Source organism: Chionomys nivalis, chromosome 8 (genome assembly GCF_950005125.1).
Source record: "Chionomys nivalis chromosome 8, mChiNiv1.1, whole genome shotgun sequence".
Lineage (NCBI taxonomy): Eukaryota > Metazoa > Chordata > Mammalia > Rodentia > Cricetidae > Chionomys > Chionomys nivalis.
Window position 1 is genome coordinate 5,584,137 of NC_080093.1, and position 17,876 is coordinate 5,602,012.

General features: G+C 46.7%; 1 protein-coding gene across 4 annotated transcripts in view; it reads right to left on the reverse strand.

Moving 5' to 3' along the window:
• Vti1a (vesicle transport through interaction with t-SNAREs 1A) overlaps positions 1-17,876 on the reverse strand; it is a 323,734-nt gene that overhangs the window by 51,746 nt on the left and 254,112 nt on the right. The gene's annotated exons all lie outside the window — the stretch shown is intronic.

Here is a 17,876-nt window from a genome sequence, read left to right on the forward strand (position 1 = left end):
GACCCACACACAAAACAAGCAAGATGTGACTGCCTTGCCGAAAAAAGGTACCAAGCCATGTGGCTAGCTAGCATAGACAAGAATTATGGGTTAATATGTTATAAGAATTAGTTAATAAGAAGCCTGAGCTAATGGGCCAATCAGTTTATAACTAATGTAGACCTCTGTGTGATTCACTGGGACTTAATGGCCGATGGCTGTAGGATCCGACGGGACAGAAACCTCTGACAAAGCTTTCTGGAAGTTCTACAGTGCATAGTATCTAGTGTCTACAAGGAGCCCGAGACTCCTGCTCCATCTCATTGCTTCTGCACAGAGATGGACAGTGTCCACGTCTTTACAGGTCCTATGCAAAAATGTGATTGCAACTCTAAAGAAACTACCTGTTTTACAAGAATCAGATATTTTACAGGTCTCACAGAGTGCTTGCTGGGTAGTTTGGTTTGGCACATGGTTGTTCCTTCTTATCTAGTGAGGGCCACATGTCAACAGATAAGACAGTGGCTCCAATTGCCTCTGAAGTGATTTAGAAGAAAATGTTCTATGGATCTGAGGAATGGAGCAGCTTCTGTGCGTCTACAAGGACACTCACAGCAGCGCAGGCGTGAGCAGCCCGTGTCGCCGCCCGCTCTACCACACATCAGCATTTTCCTCCCCCCTTTAAAGTGCTTTTTAATATTCTCTCAAGGTGCACACCTTACTGCCGCATAAAAAAATTGCCTAACGCTATTAAAATGGCAACGCTGTGTCTAACAATTGCAATCATACTATTAAGTATAATTAATGGAATGAGTAAGATGCTGTTTCCCTAGTTCAGCCGCAGTGAATCCTGGGCAGAGCGTCCACAAGTGTCCCATGCATTCCAATGGGAGGTCCCTGGCCCGCAGTTCTTAGAGCCACAACCCGTGGACAAAAGGCTATCTGAGAAACCATTCTGTACCACAGATCGGACTGTCTTTGGGTGGAACAGCTGGGGTCACTCCAGGGAGGCAGCAATGGGTAGAAGGAAGTGGCTGATGGTTTTCTGCTTTTAAACAAGATGAGTGCGAAGAGTCCAAACCTCTTGGCAGGGCACAGGCCCACAGGCTTGTCTTCATCAAGTGTGGGCTACACGGCTAGGTCGTCTTTTCCCTTCCCAGGCTACCTTTGGGGAACACTGTAAGTGACTTCAGCTAGAGACTACTCTTTTGAGATGTGGAGTATGATGCTTTCAGGGTCCCACAGAGTAAAAAGCAATTCCCCTGCACAGGGCCCAACTTAAAACTGGTACTTGGTAGGACCAGTTCTTCATCTGCTTGGGACTAGGCCCTCTCTCATTGGAAAACAACAACAACCACAACCACCACCACCACAATGTATTTTTCAATTAGCCTTCCTGGTGGGCTAAGCAGAAATGCAGATTAATGGGCTGTGTGGCTTATCTAGTCTTTCCGAAAAGCTTGGGCCAGATACTTGAACTAGATAGGCCATATACAGTTTGGTTCAAGGAAAGTCCTCTACTTCCTGCCGTGTGACATCTGGCTAGCCTTGTCCCTGCATGTTTCTATGTCCTGTCTACTGCAGGCATCTGGCTTCTGATCTAGAAACAAAGGTACCCTCTGCAGGGTCTTTTCATAGCTAATTATTAGGCATTGGCATTCCTTTCGGCTAATAGCAGGGAATTACGAGCACTTACTGTTTGCCTCACAATAGGAGATGTGGGATCTCAGAGATGACCAAGGCCACCCTGTACCCTTTAGAGGTTTATTTACCTGACTATACTAGGGCACATCTGTGCCCTCTGAAGAAACACAATCCACACTCTCAGAAAAATCCCGCCTCAGCTCCTGAACAGAAGGCCCATGACACTAATACTTCCTCAGATGACAAGCATTTCCCAGCAAACTCCAGCTAAAGCACCAACATTAACGCACAGGGCCACAGAGCCCCCATTCCCGCATTTACAGCTTTCCCCAGACCAGAGAGGAAAGCCAAGGAAAACCTGGGAGGTCGTAGTAAAGAAGAGAACAGAGCAGAGCATGTGTTTAAAAACCTGCCCTTAGAGAGAAGGAAAGCCAACCTGGAAATGTTCACTCTCTTCTTGGATGTGTAGATACGCACACCCACGTGACACGCGTGTCTATGGAAACCTCTGCTGTCTCAAAGACAGCAAGGATCTGAAGCTCATTGTTGCCATGGAATGGGCAGTGCTCATTCTTCATCCCATTGCACAATATCTAAGTACAGGAATGTTGATAAAATCGTGCATTCCTAAGCACAAATCAAGGCCATTCTACAGGAGCCCTTCATGTGCACACTTGGTCAGATTTCATTAAAAGCCAAACAACTGTAGATGATTTCACCAAGTTGGGGGTAGCCAGATGCAGTATTTCCTACACTGGTATTCTCTTGAACCTTGGGTTAGGGCTGATGAAGCATCCTTGGTGAAAGGAGTGTCCCCCTACTTTATCCCTGGCCAGGCTGTAGAGGGGAACTCTTGACCCATTTCTCCACTGGGCTGCTGCTCAAGACCTATGTATAAAGTCTGTATTTTTCCTTCCAAGACGCCATAAGCAGTTTGATGGTGAAGGCTGAGCTGCCTTTGGAAAAGAGGAGGTGTCACCCATGCGACTGATCCCTCCTCTCTGTCCCCAGGTAACCACCAGCTGGAAATGAAGTGTTTCTGGTCTTGTTTTAAACTCTGTTCCTCCAAGGATCTTCCTGAGGCCTGAAGTGCAGGTAAGTATATGAGCATCAGGACCTAGGTCCCTCACTTCCTAGTGGATTATTGGCCCTGATGTATCTTTGGGGAGCACTCTGGGAGCCAGGCTTTGTGTGATGCTCCACCACTGCCTTCCCACTCAACTATGTCCTCAGCCCCGAGGTACAGAAACACCCACAGACGAAATCAAGAACTCTGCTGGGAGCTGTTTAGAAACCCAGGTCCACCTCTGACGTGAGTCCCTCTCCTCTGACGTGTGTTCCTCTCCTCTGACGTGAGTCCCTCTCCAGTGACTTCCACATCAGTCCACCAAGGGGCAAGCAGAGCTCAGTGGGGGAGGGGAGCTGCGTTCAGATGCATAGGTAGTCCTTGCCTTGTGATGTGACAATGGGAAGAAAGTGCCTGGGCCACCAATGTGGAACCCGGTCCTCTCTCAGCCGTCAGCTGAATCAGCACTGTATCCAGAAGGAAACTCAAAGTGCGTCATGTCCCCAGGCGAGGAGGCTCCCTAGGCAGGCTGGGTGTATTAAGTGCATTTTGATTTGTGGCCATATTTTCTGTTTAGGACGGGCCTCAGCTGAGAAGCACTTATGCTGTGGAATGTGGTGTGCGAGTTTTGACAGGCTTTGTCTGCCCCATCTTCAACTTCTCTTTTTAAAGAATGCAGCTTTTCTGAGTCATGTGACTACAGAGCAAAGTGAGGATCTGTGGATGTGGCTGTACCTTATGTCCCTGTGACAAATCTGCAGACAGGTCTGTATGTCTTACTGCCTGTAAGCCTTCTTTGCTTGCTTCTTCCCCATCTTAGAATGGGAACAGAAGTGACACGCTGTTCTCTTAGGCCGTCAATTAGCATTATTTAATAAGAAACGAGGCCAGACTCACCCCATCAGAAAACGAGTCTACTTGGGCTGTTCTATGCGACAGTGAAGACTGGCCTTAGTAATAACTGGGTCACACGATGGCTGCTTCCATAAGTTGAACGAGTTAACTCTAACTCCAAGGCAGTGATATATTTAAAGCACACAAGATAAAAGCATTTCCTAAAATATATTCTACTGGCAAAGATGGACTGATGTGAACAATAGTTTAGCTTTTCCAATCCTCCCCAAGTACATTTACTTCAACAAGGGACCTTGAAGTGGAGAGGAAGGCATAGCCGGGTCCTCTGTGGGTGAAGGATCTGCATGTGCACAGTCACCCAGGGCACTGCTTTCAGGACAAGAAACGGAGGGCTTGCTCAACAATGAGAACTCCCCTGCATCTCCGCTGTGGACCATGAGTCTGAAGACACCCAGGATGGCTCAGGGAACACATTAGTTAAGCAGGGCTACTGTAGGTGATTCACCAACCGTACAAATGGAACAGAATTAATATAAAGAGCTTTTATTGCTCTCCACTGAGAAACTAACCACCTGAGACAAAAGGGCTCAGCCTCTCTGGCAGTCAGTCTTCTCCATGCAATGTTCTACGGCAACCCTGAAGGGAATTACAGGGTGACTAAGCAGACAGGGTGCCTGAGGATGTTCCACGGGTAGGACCTGTGTGGGTGATGTCACCCTAAGGCGCACATGTCAGCTGTCTACAGTGGAAGAGTGTCTTGGAAGGGATCCTCGTGCAGGTTCCACCACAGTTAGCTGGGTGGCCTTCGGTAAGTGACTTCTCCCAGGCCGTAGTCTCTCAACACAGGAAATAAGGAGTAGAGGCTTATATTCTCCTTAAGTCCCTCCCAGCGTCTTGGCCTATCACCTCCTCTACATATGAAGGGGTTGTCCCTTGAACCTATGGTCTGGGTACTGGGCAGTCACTCTGCGGGCACTGAATCATGGAAGTGTGTCTGTTCCTCTCGGAACTTTTCAAAGATAGTCCGGTAAAACTGTTAGTTATTAAAGGGCAACACACAGGGAACCTGTGTATAACTGTCAAGGCCACAGGGCCCGACCTCAGCTACTTTGTGGGAACCCAAGTTTCCATGTTTTCTTCTTCAGGGACTTCCTTTAAGCTAGCCCGAGACTCTAAGGAGGAACAAAGAACTGAGCCCAGCCTGAGGCTGTGATGACCAATATTTATTTTGATCCCTTACTAACAGTCTTACATTTTATTCTAGGTGTCCCAAGAGAAAGGAGAAGCAAGCATCTGTAGCAAGGAGCAGCTTTCGTGGTAAATGGCACAACGTAGCCCTTAGGTGCTTCACACACAACACAGAGGACCAATCCGAGAGCACTTCTGAGCATTCTTCCTCTTAGGAATCTTTTGGAGGCAAGGTAGGGTGACCAGGAAGGATGCTGAGGGACTTTTCTGTATTACGGGGTCAAGTGCAAACTGTCTTGATTCAAATCGAGACTTTGTCCCATGGTGGCTGAGGGGCCAGGCAGGACAAATGACTATGAAACTCTCTGAGTCTTACTGTCTTTACATAGAAAATGAAATAGAAGGTTCTTGTCGGTGTGTGTGTGAAATGAGATAAGCAATGCAAACATACTTGGCTCAGGACTCAGCCTTGCTAAGAACGGGACTATTATGATTAATGTATTTTTATCATACAACCTTCTATTTTAGGCCTATGAGAAAGTGACGCCCTTGATTCTTTAGTAGGAAAGTCAAGCAGATCAGAAGTCAGATCCATCATTCATGATAGCAGTAATCGCTGACTTTTCTTCTTCCCCGGGACATGTTTCCATTATAACATGAGACGCCAAGTCACTTTTGCTCAGTTAGTTAACTCTGGCTGGGAAATGATCTGATGACCCCGTGAGGGTTGGGCTTATCAGTTGACGCTTGTTAGCGTGAAAAACTCCTTTCCTGTCACAGCTTCTACCACCTCCCTTGTCCTGTCTTTCTTATGGAACAAGGGGCCTTGCAAGGCGCTTGCACCCTGTCTGTCAAACATACGTGTTCTGAGAGAAAGAGTTGGGCCCGTGTGCACAGCAGGGGCTTGCAGACATGGAGGCTTTATCAGCTAGAAAGCCGTTCTTCTGCAGGTACCACTGTCCAGAAAGCAGAGCCCCGCCATTTCCAAGTCATGGATTTTAGCCATTCCAGGGTAAAGCTATGAGGCCTTGACTGTATCTGCTAGTTGCTGGGGACAGACAGAGACCAATTCCAACCACAGGGAGCACAGAAAGACATCCAGGACAGGGTGATTGGAAGCCCCAAGTTTCACTCACTGTAGTCATCTGAGATGTGTGCCACATTAAATGGATTTTAAATAGAAGTTAAATCCTGGTCTCCAGCTTGGCTCTCGGGTGTCTAGGAACACAGGACATTGACTTTGAGATTGTTTGCGTGTGCATGTGTGCCTGTGAGCAACTGTTAGCACACATGTGCGGCTGCAGTGAGTGCTGGCCGCTGCCACAGGCTGCGCACCAAGCTGGGGCAGGTAGGAAATAGCGCACAGTGGCGTTGTCAAGGCATAAGGACTTACAGTCAGCATAACACAACAGGTAAAAGCATGGCCGACAAGTGAGCCCATTCCGACTCTGTCACTCGCTGAGTGGTCTTCCACGAGTTGTCTCTAATGTGAATGCAGCCCCTCCTACCATCTATGCCCCAGGGTTGGTCCTTCATGTGTCCTGGTCCCAGCAAGAGGCTCTGGCACTATGCTCATTTGGCCATATATTTTTGTAGACCTTGTGAAAATAAAACCCGTCAGCCGCAAGGCACTGTCAGGATGATCTTCCCTTCCCTTTGTTTCCCGGGGTGGCTCTGCTCTGTGTCGTTAGGACTGTGGTCTTTCTGGGACCAGCTAAGGGGAAATTGAGTCAGACCAGTGAGCACTGGCTAAAGTGGGATACGGCTACGCCTGGCTTTGGATAAAACACCGCCCACCATCTGGGGCTGGAAATGTCACCTCTGGTATTGTGGGCTCAGAGGTGGATGGAGACCTGGCGCTGGAGGTACGTGGGTAGTGCAGTGTCAACCTTTGTGCTTACTGAGGGAAAGGAAGTCCAAGAGGCTTCCCTTGATATCAAGACCACAGCAGTTCCCTCTTTAGAGTTTCAGTTATGACAGTCTGAAAATATTAGATGGAAGATTCTAGAATTAAACAATTTGCAATCTTTAAATACTATTATAATGTAATGTAATATTAGAACTGCCTGTTTTTTTTTTTTAAATTATGCTGCTAATATCCTACTGCGTCTGGTTTATAAACTAAGCTTTTATCATAGGATTACAGAAAAAAAGTACAGAGTACACGGGGTTGGTCTTACTGGGATCTTGGGACACTTTTCATGATCAACCTGGAGAGAGTCTTGTATTACTTGGGAGTGCTCATGTGAAAGAAGCCTTTAGAAACTTTATGTGTGTGTGTGTGACTGTGTGTATCTGTATAAGAATGTATAAGTTGTATGTGTGCATGCCAGAGAAAAAAGTGAGGTATTACCCTTTTCTGTTCATGAACAGTATCATACAATAGTTAAATTATAAATATGTATATGGCAGTTGTGGTTTTCTTGAAGCTGTGGTGTTTGCAACATTTATTTCTTCAAAGAACTTTATTTCTTGACCTAAACAAACACCGACCTCTATAACTGACTGGCTCCCTACTTGTGGCTGGTTTACGGGTAGAGTCCTGTGGGGATGGGGCAGGTGCACAGGTGTGTGACCACACTGACAGTACAGTCACACAGATGGGAGTGGCCGAGGCACAGGGCAGGCACAGGGCAGGAGCAGGAGGCCCGGCAAGGAGGGTGGTTACTCAAGAAGGGCTCCCTGCCTTTCCAGAGGGCTGACGCTGCGGCGCCACCATTCCTGCCTCAGACTTGGGAGGAATCTCTTCCTTCCCTCCTTTTGTCCTTCCTTTCTCTACCCTTAGCCCAGACTGGCCTGGAACTTACTATGTAGCCCAGGCTAGCTTTGAACTCATGGCAAGCCTCTTTCTTCAGCCTTCAGCAGTGCAGGGATGCAGGTGTGAACAACCACAGCCAACAATGAACTGTTGGGATTGTCAGAAGGGAACACAATGCATACAGACATCATGCATTCCGTACCGACAGAAGGAATCTGGATGACACTCTGTCCCCAAACACGAATGTTTCTATAGGAGATAAACATGTAACCATTTTAATTTGTTACTCAGATTTATCTGACTTATTTGGCTGTGGCAAGAGGGTGAAGAACAGGAAGGCAATGCTGAGGCTAAACGAACGGCCTGGATGGAAGCCTGACTTGAGTTCTTCTAATGGGCAAGGGCCATTAGTCTCTCCAGTATGAGGCTGGATCGCACACACTGCCATTTTGTATTTGGACTGAGGGAAAGAACATTGTCTCATCCAAGAGCGCCAGCCCTCTGCCCCCTCTCCTCACACAGGGCAGCCTCAGCCTTGGTTCTGGGTTTCCTCAGGGTGTGCACAGTTGGTCTTTTGAATGTCTACCATTCAAAAGTTGGACCAGGGGCTTCATGCGGTTGTGTGAAATATTAATTCTTAAGCTTTTGGTGGGAAAGGTTTTACTTCTGACATACTTTATTTGGAAACACTTCAGTTAAGAAAGCCTTATAAAAAGGAAAATTAAGAGGCAGCAGAAACTTATCTGATTATTCCACAGGGGCAGGAAGTTCAGGAAACTTGAGTTTTTGTGTAGAGTTTAAATCTAAACCTTGGGGACCCTACCTCTTCCCAAGCAAGAGGGTGGACACGAAGAGTTCCGTTCACCCACACAATCTAGCAGGGCACTGGTGGGCCCACAAAACAGCCAAGGGAGCGGGAATGCTGTTAATGATTAATGGTTCTGACCTCAGGAGAAACCACCTGGCAGGAGGCTCGGCTCCTGCCCTCCCCAAGCCCACAGTCAGCCAGGGAGTGAAAGGCTACAGACCTGAGGGAAATAATGAAATCAAGAGAAAGATTGCTGCATGACTCATTGCTGGAGAGCAGTACACATTTTAGGCGAGCCAGACTTCATCCTTTGTAAGGTTAGGAATGAAGACCATTTGTGAAGCCTCTGCACGCTGTTTCGGGCAGGACAGAAACACTTCAGGTAGCGAGGTGCAGTTAACCTCTGCGCTCTGACAGCAAATCGCTTTCCAGGTAAGCTCAGGGCTTGTCATACTCTAGACCTGGAAAGCATAAACGGTATTATCTTTGTACATACACAGAAAAATCTATTCATTTACCAATTGGTCAACTCACTCAGGAAGAGATGCAAACAGATAGAACCCAGCTACATCAATAGTATTAACACATCTCTTTCTGCTTATTAAATCAGGACATATCAGGCTCAGGAAAGGCGATCAGCTTATAAAGACACAAATAAACAGCTGTTTTCTGAAACAGCAGCTTGATTTATTACCTGAGGCTGCATTTCCTGCTCATTTATAACAGTGCCTTGTAACTCCCCCTTAAGTACAAGCAACCAGCATCTCTAAAACAAAAATTCCTCCAATGATACTCTTCAGACCACCTAAGGACACGATCCAAATGGCACTCTCTAGACTACCTAAGGACACGATCCAATGGTGCTTTCTAGACCTAAGGACACGATCCAAATGGCACTCTCTAGACTACCTAAGGACACGATCCAATGGCACTCTCTAGACCACCTAAGGGACATGATCTTCTTGGGCAAATACTCGCAGCACAGAAATGCTCTTTAGAAATTTTTCTCCACTTTACTTTGGAAGAAAAATGAAAAGCTGTGTGTGTGTGTGTGTGTGTGTGTGTGTGTGTGTGTGTGTATGGATATCTATATATCTATATCTATCTATCTATCTATCTATCTATCTATCTATCTATCTATCTATCTATCTATCTATCTATAGAGAGAGAGAGCGCTGCAAGAAATACCTGGGTAGGGGGCTGGAGAGATGGCTCAGTGGTTAAGAGCATTGCCTGCTCTTCCAAAGGTCCTGAGTTCAATTCCCAGCAACCACATGGTGGCTCACAACCATCTGTAATGAGGTCTGGTGCCCTCTTCTGGCCTGCAGGCATACACACAAACAGAATATTGTATACATAATAAGTAAATAAATATTTTTTTTTTTAAAAGAAATACCTGGGTTAAACCTACTTGTCATTTACTGAAAACCATTTAGCTGCCTCTACTCCTGGACCATCTCAAGCAGTTTATGGAATACGTGTCTAATCTACTCTACTGGAGTGGTGAAAGCACTGTGGGGCTTGCTGTTCCATGTGAATTCGGCCACCTCAGAACCTTCTAGTGACTGTGATAGCCTGGCCTGGCTGCTGGGGTTGCATATCAGGCTGTTTACTCAACACATGCCACATCTAAAATAAGGATGGCTTTGGCTCAAAAAGCAAGCCATTCATAAATGCACATTTATAAGGGCAAAGGTCAAGGCAACTGTGCAAACCACTTGTCAACATATTTAGAGGAAACTGTGTAATCAACTTAACATATCAGTTAGCCTTTACCTGCGAGGTCAAGCTCGGAGTTCCTGTATGTCACCACACCAGCCAATTAATCACTCTGCAGGAAATACCATGCTTTTCTTTAGATTAAACTCTGCAAAGTGGAGTGCAGACAGCATCTGGAAAGGGTTTCCTATCTGTCTTTGTTTCCTGTGACTGGCCTGATGCTTCACTATTTAGTTTTTTAAAACTTGCCTGATATAGAATTGAAAATAGGTTCAAAATGACATATTGGGATCCACGTTGCTAATGGGCATGTTACCACACAAAGGGAAATGTCGCTATGCGATGGCTCAGTGCCGCTCACTACTGCAGATTCCAACAAGACAGACAAGTGTTGCCGCCGTTAGATGACAGAGCTTTCCAGAGAAAGAAGAAGAAGCAGAGATAAGCTACTAAATTCAAAACCATTTCTTCTTCTCATGCTGCCAAAAAGTTCAGTTACGTGATTTTTGAAGAGATTCCCATTTTAGGTACAGTTTTTTTTTTAAATCTCTTTCCCATACATTAATTCTTTTTTGCCTGAAAATGTCGTTTTGCTTTCATTTTTCAGCAGCGTTATTGAGGTATAATTCACGTACCATGCCATCCATTCAGCCTCGAGGTATTTACTACATGACTGGCATCAGGTCCTTACGATTGTTCAGCAAGCACCTTCCCCACTAAGCCATCTCCTCAGCCTTCCTTCTGTATTCTTCCTAGTTACTAAACAGCCTCCAATTCTCTAGGTCCTTAACAGCATTTGATGCCTGACTTTCCCATTTTTTGCCACCCCAATATACAAGGCGTCATACTGTGATTCAAATATTTTTTCAGGCAGTGTGCACAGGAGGGACACTGCTTTCCTATGCCCAGGACTGTGATCATGTGGTGGTCACGTGCAGCAGAAAGGATGGTGCTGGAGACACATGGCCCAGCAGAGAGGCCTCTGACTGCTGGAGTCTTATCTCAAATCCACCCAAAACCTTCAATATGCATACATTTGTTGCTCTTTAGTATTTTCTTTATATGAATGAATGATTTTTAGAACAAACTCAGTCTTAATTGGAATGAATTTTTTTTTAAACAAGAATTTTCCTTCTGAAGAGTCCTTCGGAACGACTGTGCTGCGTAGTGTCTACGCACATGTCTCCACTCTCTGGGGCACTGGCCCCAGCAACAAGAAAGATAATCCTCCTCTGTGGACATTCCCACAGTGACGTCCACACACATCTGCATGGCAGTTCAATAGTCCACTGTTAGCCAAACAATTTGTAATCACTCGTTCTGTGTGTCAACTAACAAGCCGGGGTGTGTGGCTTCTCCGTACTCTGTAGCATGCAGTACGCACAATTAGAAATAAAATAAAAATCTACAGTAGAGACAATGGCACATTCTTTCCTGAAAAACTGAGTGAAAAGCCTGTTTCTATTGAGATACAAGACGCTGCTTGTTATTTTGACCGTCAATGAAAAGAGACTCGGAAAACTATATTTCATCTGCTAAGTCTCGTAGCATAAAGAGAACCTTCTCTGCGGCATTGAAGAATCTGGGGCCATATGTTTCTTTAAGCTGAGCTCGAAGCAGAGATGGCACAGCCAAAAGTCTGAACCACAGAAGACAAAATTCCAAAGCCCCGTGCCTGCCATTCTGAGAAGGAGCTCATAGCCCGCCCGCCCTGTTTTCTCTTATGGCTTTTAACTTGGAGGGTGGAGGGACAGACAGGCAGAGCTAAAATCTCCTCTGCCCCATGGCTGTTTAACAATTTTGGAAACAAAGAGTTTGATAAGGCCAGAGGAAGTGAAGTTGAGCTTGTCCTGAGAAAAGGGGCTGGGACAGGATCTTGAGTCCCAAGACAAGCGTGACAAGGTGACAGGCAGTGTGCGGCTGAGCAGTCACCAGGGGACAGGGAGGTGTCAGGAAATATAACCAGGGCCCAGCTACATGGCATTTCACCTGGCTTGTCCAACTGGTGGCTCGGCTGCTGCTGACCCTGAGGGCCACGTGCATCACAGGGCATCAGGAACCCACTCCAGGCCACTGCTAAATTCTGGAAAATTCTGGGCCCAGATAATGTAGCACATCTTTGGGAGGGATTCCCCAGGCTGTTCTTCCTGGCTTGCTGGCTGCCACAGCACAAAACTGACTCTGGCCTTGCTGGAAAGCGAAGGCAGGACAGCTCTCAGTCCAAGGTAAACAGAGCTCTGTCTTACTGCAAATGCAACAGTCTTGTAAGAAAACAACGATTAAGACTCAGGTGGCTGTGAGAGGAGGAAGCTGCGGCTGTTTCGTCGAGGGGGACAGGACCAGGTTCACCCGCATCTCCAGGTCTTACTTTCTCACCACACCTTACAAGACGTCACGGTAACTGTGTAAGTGGGCATCCCATTTCCCCTCTTTGCTTTTCCTTTCTTTGTGGGGAAGGGTTTCATGCAGCCTCGGTTAGCTTCCCTCCTATGTGTAGAAAGGACAACTCCTGACTCTTCTGCCTCTGCCTCCCGAGGATTAGGGCTAGGAACCACCTGCCCTGACAATTTTGCAATTCCTCAAGCATTCCACTCTGTGCCAAGCGCTGTGCTAAGACTTGGGGATAAAAAGAAAAGAGTAAGTGCAATCCCTGTCCTCAAGGCTCACAGTCTTAGAGGACAGCCAAGTCTGCATGGAATGATCTAGAACATAAACTGATAAGCAGGATAGAGATGAGAGTGAGGAAGTATGGGGGCTTCCCCACATCCTCGCAAAAGGAGTGGCCTCTACCCCACGGGCAAGACTCGGGGGTTCAGACCAAAAGCAGAGCAGTTCCCTCGGCACAGTCTCCCCAAGAAAACAAGAACCCAGGAGAGGAATCCAAACTCCCATTTCCCCTCCGATGAATCAGTCTCTAGTGTTGACAAGGGTAATAACCAGACAAAACATGACTTGTGGATGTGCGTGGACTTGCTAGCCATGCGCTGCCAGGCTAGGAGCTACCTACAGGGGCCAGATCTCCATATGAGCTCCAGTCTCTCCCGCATACCCACTGGAAGGTACCAAGTCTATGGCTCAGGCAGAAAAACCCACCATGACAGGAGAAGTAGAAGGCATTACAAGAAAGCCATGCAGCAGCAGCAGCAGCAGCAGCAGGTAGTAGCAGGCCATTCACTTAGAAATATATTTTTGATCTCCAGAAGTATGTCCTGAAAAGAAAGGTGGCCTCAGCCAGCTATGATTTGCCGAGATCACTGTGGGCCTTCAGTGAACCTGACAGCCATCTTCTCACGGATGGAGTGTTCTTGTTCTATTTTTGGGGAACCACCGCATTTCATACACAGAGGCTCTGCCTTGCGATCAGAGGGCTGCATCACGACCTTCTGTGCCATCCTGTCACCCCCTGGAAATGCAGGCTCCTTCCCCACAGTGTACCTAAAATACTACAGACCCCTATCCAAGGCTTCCCAGGGAACAGACAACAGGAAAAAGCCTTTAAAAATTCTGCTTGGATATCCTGCTAGGTCATCTGTCAACCTGACCGTCTTCTGAAAGACACCGCGGCTCATGGGGATCTCCAAGTACCCAGAGAGGGTCTCGCCTGCTCAATCACTGCAGACTCGTAGGGTTTGGGAACAAAAAGAGACCATGATGTCATCTGGAACCACAGCCCACTGATGCCCACACAGCATCTTAGAAGGCATTCTGTATTTATGAAAATATCTACCAATATCATCCTACTGCCTTCTGTCTAGCTGGGGCAGTTCTGTCAGTGAGGAGGTGCCGTACTGTGAGCCTGGTGTGTGGCAGGTAATTTACAGCCACTAGTCCGGAGCCAAGCTTTGGGGGGCACAAAAGAGGGTATCATTCTCGTCCTACAAGAGCACCCTTTGTGACGCCGAGGAGAACTTACGGGGCGCTGCTCACATCTCTTGGGATGCTCCAAGCAGATACAGATCTCTTCAGCTTTGTGACGCAGATCAGATTTTGGTTTCTTATCAAACCTATACCCTTTCCCAGGTTTTGGTTTTTGGCTTAGCTCTGCTGCTTGTCCCAACCAACACACCTTGCTTGTTCCACTGAACCTTCATCTATCCACTCGACCACCAATGCATCTACCACCCAGCACACTCTGAAATCTAGTATACAGGCACAGGACTGCTCGAGGGGCAGGCTTAGAGCAGAGACCAAGATTTTGGTAAGGTATATGTTTGTCCGACTTACAGCCCAGTTACAGGAACCCAAAGTGATCAAATCACCACGCAGCCAGAGGAGACAAACACTGAGAAAGGTGGAGAAAGTTTTCCTTCGGAGAGGCACTGAGGTGAAAACTGAAGGGAAAGAAAAAAGCCAGAAAACGAAGATGAGGAGGGAACAGCATGTCAGGAAAAGCCAGGCCACAGCTTTTGAGGCTTCAGTACGTATACTTTAAGCCTGGTCATCACAAATAAAGGTGTTTGTAAATTACATGTCTCCCCTCAAAGCTACTTCCTGACCCCATGTCTCTGTGATCCACGAACAGGCCGCTTTTCGTCGGAATTTTAATTAAGGAAGGTCTGGTAACCCTTGGAGTGCCATAGGGAACTCTGTGGCCAGACCGACAGAATATTAATTTGACTAAGTCAAGGAGGGGAAGAACAGGATATTTAAAGGGAAAGTCAATCCACAGATTCCATGAACAGGCTTTGTGTATTCTGACCAATTACACCGCCTCTCAATTTAACAGCTTTGTTTATGAAACCCATATTGAAAATGAAACGTTTATGATGGTTTTGGGGAGGTGAGGTCCAGGGCTGGCAGGGCACCGATTAATAACTTGTGGACGGCTGGTGGGAGGCACCACTCTGAACCCCGCTGTAAACAACGCATCGGTAGAGGCTCAGCTATTTGCAGGCTTGAGCCTGCCAATTTGTAATTAGTTGCAGATTTTCAATTTTGTCTCCGCGAGAAAAATAGTTTTATTTGCATTGTTTACTTGGCATTTAATTTAAGAAGAATGCAACTGACTGTTTTTAAAGACATGACTTTGGAGAGTTAGGAAACACTAAGCAGGGATATTTCTAAGGAGGCCACACATCTGTATCTCCGTGCAGCGTGGGGCAAGTGCACAGATCGTGGCCCTGGTTCAATCGACTTTCTCATCCAATCTCAAAATGCCTCCTGTGCAATCTGTCACAGAGAAGAGTTCTGGCAACTGAGTATAAAACTCTTGAGATTTGTAATGAATATAATCGGGCGGTCCATATAGTTGCATTTCCTACTAATTGAAACTGGTAAATCACTGTGGTAACTTAGATTCAATAAAAGGCCAAAGAAATTAGGATTTGGAAAGTTAGCCCTTGTTACTGTAACTTAGAGTTCCATCCAGGACTCGGGCTCCTTATGAGCCATAGATTTCCTTTGCAGAAGAAAAATTGAAACCCTACAGCTGAGTATTTTTTGAAGACCTACACAGCAGTTAGTGCTAGAGACACGAAGGTGAGGAAGATCTGATAGGCGGCGGGCAGAAATCTATAAAGACCCTTGATTCCAGAGTGGCTATTCAAGCGCGACACTGACCTAGACACTGGGCTGCAGGGAACTCATTCTGACTGGCAGCCCAGGAGGGACGTGACTGCAGCAGCCGCAAAGGCAGAGCAGATTCTTGCAGGAAAAGCGTTGCTGGAAAGGAGGCAGGCTGCATAAAGGGATGCAGGAGCTAGTGAGCATCGTGTGTCTGTCAGAGACCTGTGAGCAGTCAATGGTGCTTAGACCAGAGTGCCTGAGGAGGGCTGTGAGGCCAAGGAGAGCGGCGAGCCACTGGAGAGAGCCTGGCAGGGCAGTGACGTAGTTAGTATACGAGTCTTTGCTTGAGAAAGACCAGCTGGAGAACGCATGGTGTCTGAAAAAGGGCAGCAGCAGGCAGAATGTAAATTTGAACTGACTGGAGCTATTTCAGAGCTGGACTCCACAGACCTTAAGGAAAAATTAGACAACAGAAGAGGAAGGAGCCTGGTGATGACATTATCTGAGCCCAGGAACAGAAGAAGAGGAAGAACTGACTGCAGGATAAACACATGCAAACACACACACGCATGTGTGCACTGCCCCCAAGGCAACAACAACAACAAGAACAACAACAAAAACTCCACTACATTAAGCAAAAGAAGCAAAGGTCACACACTGTTATGACTTCAGCTTATGCGTTATCCAGAATAGGGAAATCCACAGAGACAACAGCTGGTAGGGATGGAGGGAGGCCACAATGGGGCAGGGTCTCCTTCTAGAGAGAGAGGAATGTCTGGGGCTACAGAGAAGCAATGGTTGTCTAACACTGCAAATGCACTAAATAGTTCACTTTTAATTTTTTTTATTTAACTTTTTTTCATATATAACATTTTGATCATATTCTTTTCTTTTCCTCCCAGGTCCTCCCCACCTTCCTATTCTCTCTCTCTCTCTCTCTCTCTCTCTCTCTCTCTCTCTCTCTCTCTCTCTCTCTCTCTGTCAGAAAGAAAAGCAACCCATAAAACAAACAAATAAAAAAAAAACAGTCGAAACAAACAAAAACCACAAGAAACCAATAAGACAAAGATAAAAAGATCAATTGCATGTAGTTTTATTTAATGTATGAAGTTTAAAAAGATAAAAGCAAAATCAAATTACAACAAAATAAAACTAAAAAAAAAAAATCCACCATGACAACCTGTAGCACTTTGCAGTCCAGGGTTGCACAGACTGAGAAGCTTCCCTTACACCCAAAGGGGACGTACCCACCAACACAAAGACCAGCGAGAAGGCAGGCTAGTGCCCGATGCGGTGCCCACTCAGTGAGCTTAATGTCTGTGTTCCACAGTGAGCATGGCTTTCTCCTTGTTATGACCCACACTTTCATTGGGAGACAGCATTGGGAAAGGTAAACTGGCGATAGTCTTGTCTCTCATGGTGCATCCTCTACTTGGTGACCTTCACCTTTGCCGTGTCACACTCTGGCTGACCTGGTAATGTGAGTAGACCATCTGTCATGTGGAGAGACACTAGGGGAGGGGAAAGCGCAGGAGCACACACAGAGAGAGTGCAGGGTCAGGAAACAGCAAGCAAAACTTTCTGGCATTCATATTGGTCAGCAGCAGCCCAGGGAGAATAAAGGGCTCCCTGGTGCTCAGTGCATCATTGGGAAGATTAATTAACATGTGTAAAGGCCACACACAACGTGAAAGGCCCAGTAATGGATCTCCAAACGCCGGAGTCCCTGTTTTCCAGAAGGGTCATGAAACAAGGAGTGGAAAATATTCCCTAGAAGACAGAGCAGGATGACCCCGGCCATGAAGAACACAGCAAAGAAAGGGCTGGGCTTGTCTGGGGTTCTCTTCATTCTCAAGCTGAATCTGATCTGACAGATGTGGTGAGTGATTAGAGCCTTGTCCATTCATAGTCTGAATGCTTGCACTGCACAGAGAATGGGGCAGGAATAATGAGAAGCACAGCCCCTGTGGGACTATTCAGGAGTGCTCAAATTTGCATGGTCACATGAACCCGAAGGAAGTGGATTATGCTGGCCTGGCCAGGAAGTGGAGACCGCCAAAGCGTTCTCATTTGCATAAATCACAGGGGCTAGAAAGCAGAGGGGCTTAAGCTCCCCGAAAGGAGCCCAGCTGCAGAGGCCTGTCTGTGCGTCCTGCCTGTCCCAGAGTCCTGCACAGCTCCGTGGCTTCATTGTCACTCACGTGGTACGTCACTCCATTGGAAGTTCTGTCAATACCTACCCCTGCATCTACCGATAGGTGAAATTTTTCATTTTGCAAACAAGTGAGGTTGCTGCACAGTCTCGTAGTGAAGGGTTTCTTTAACCTCTCTGGGAAAAAGGTGATTTGGGATGG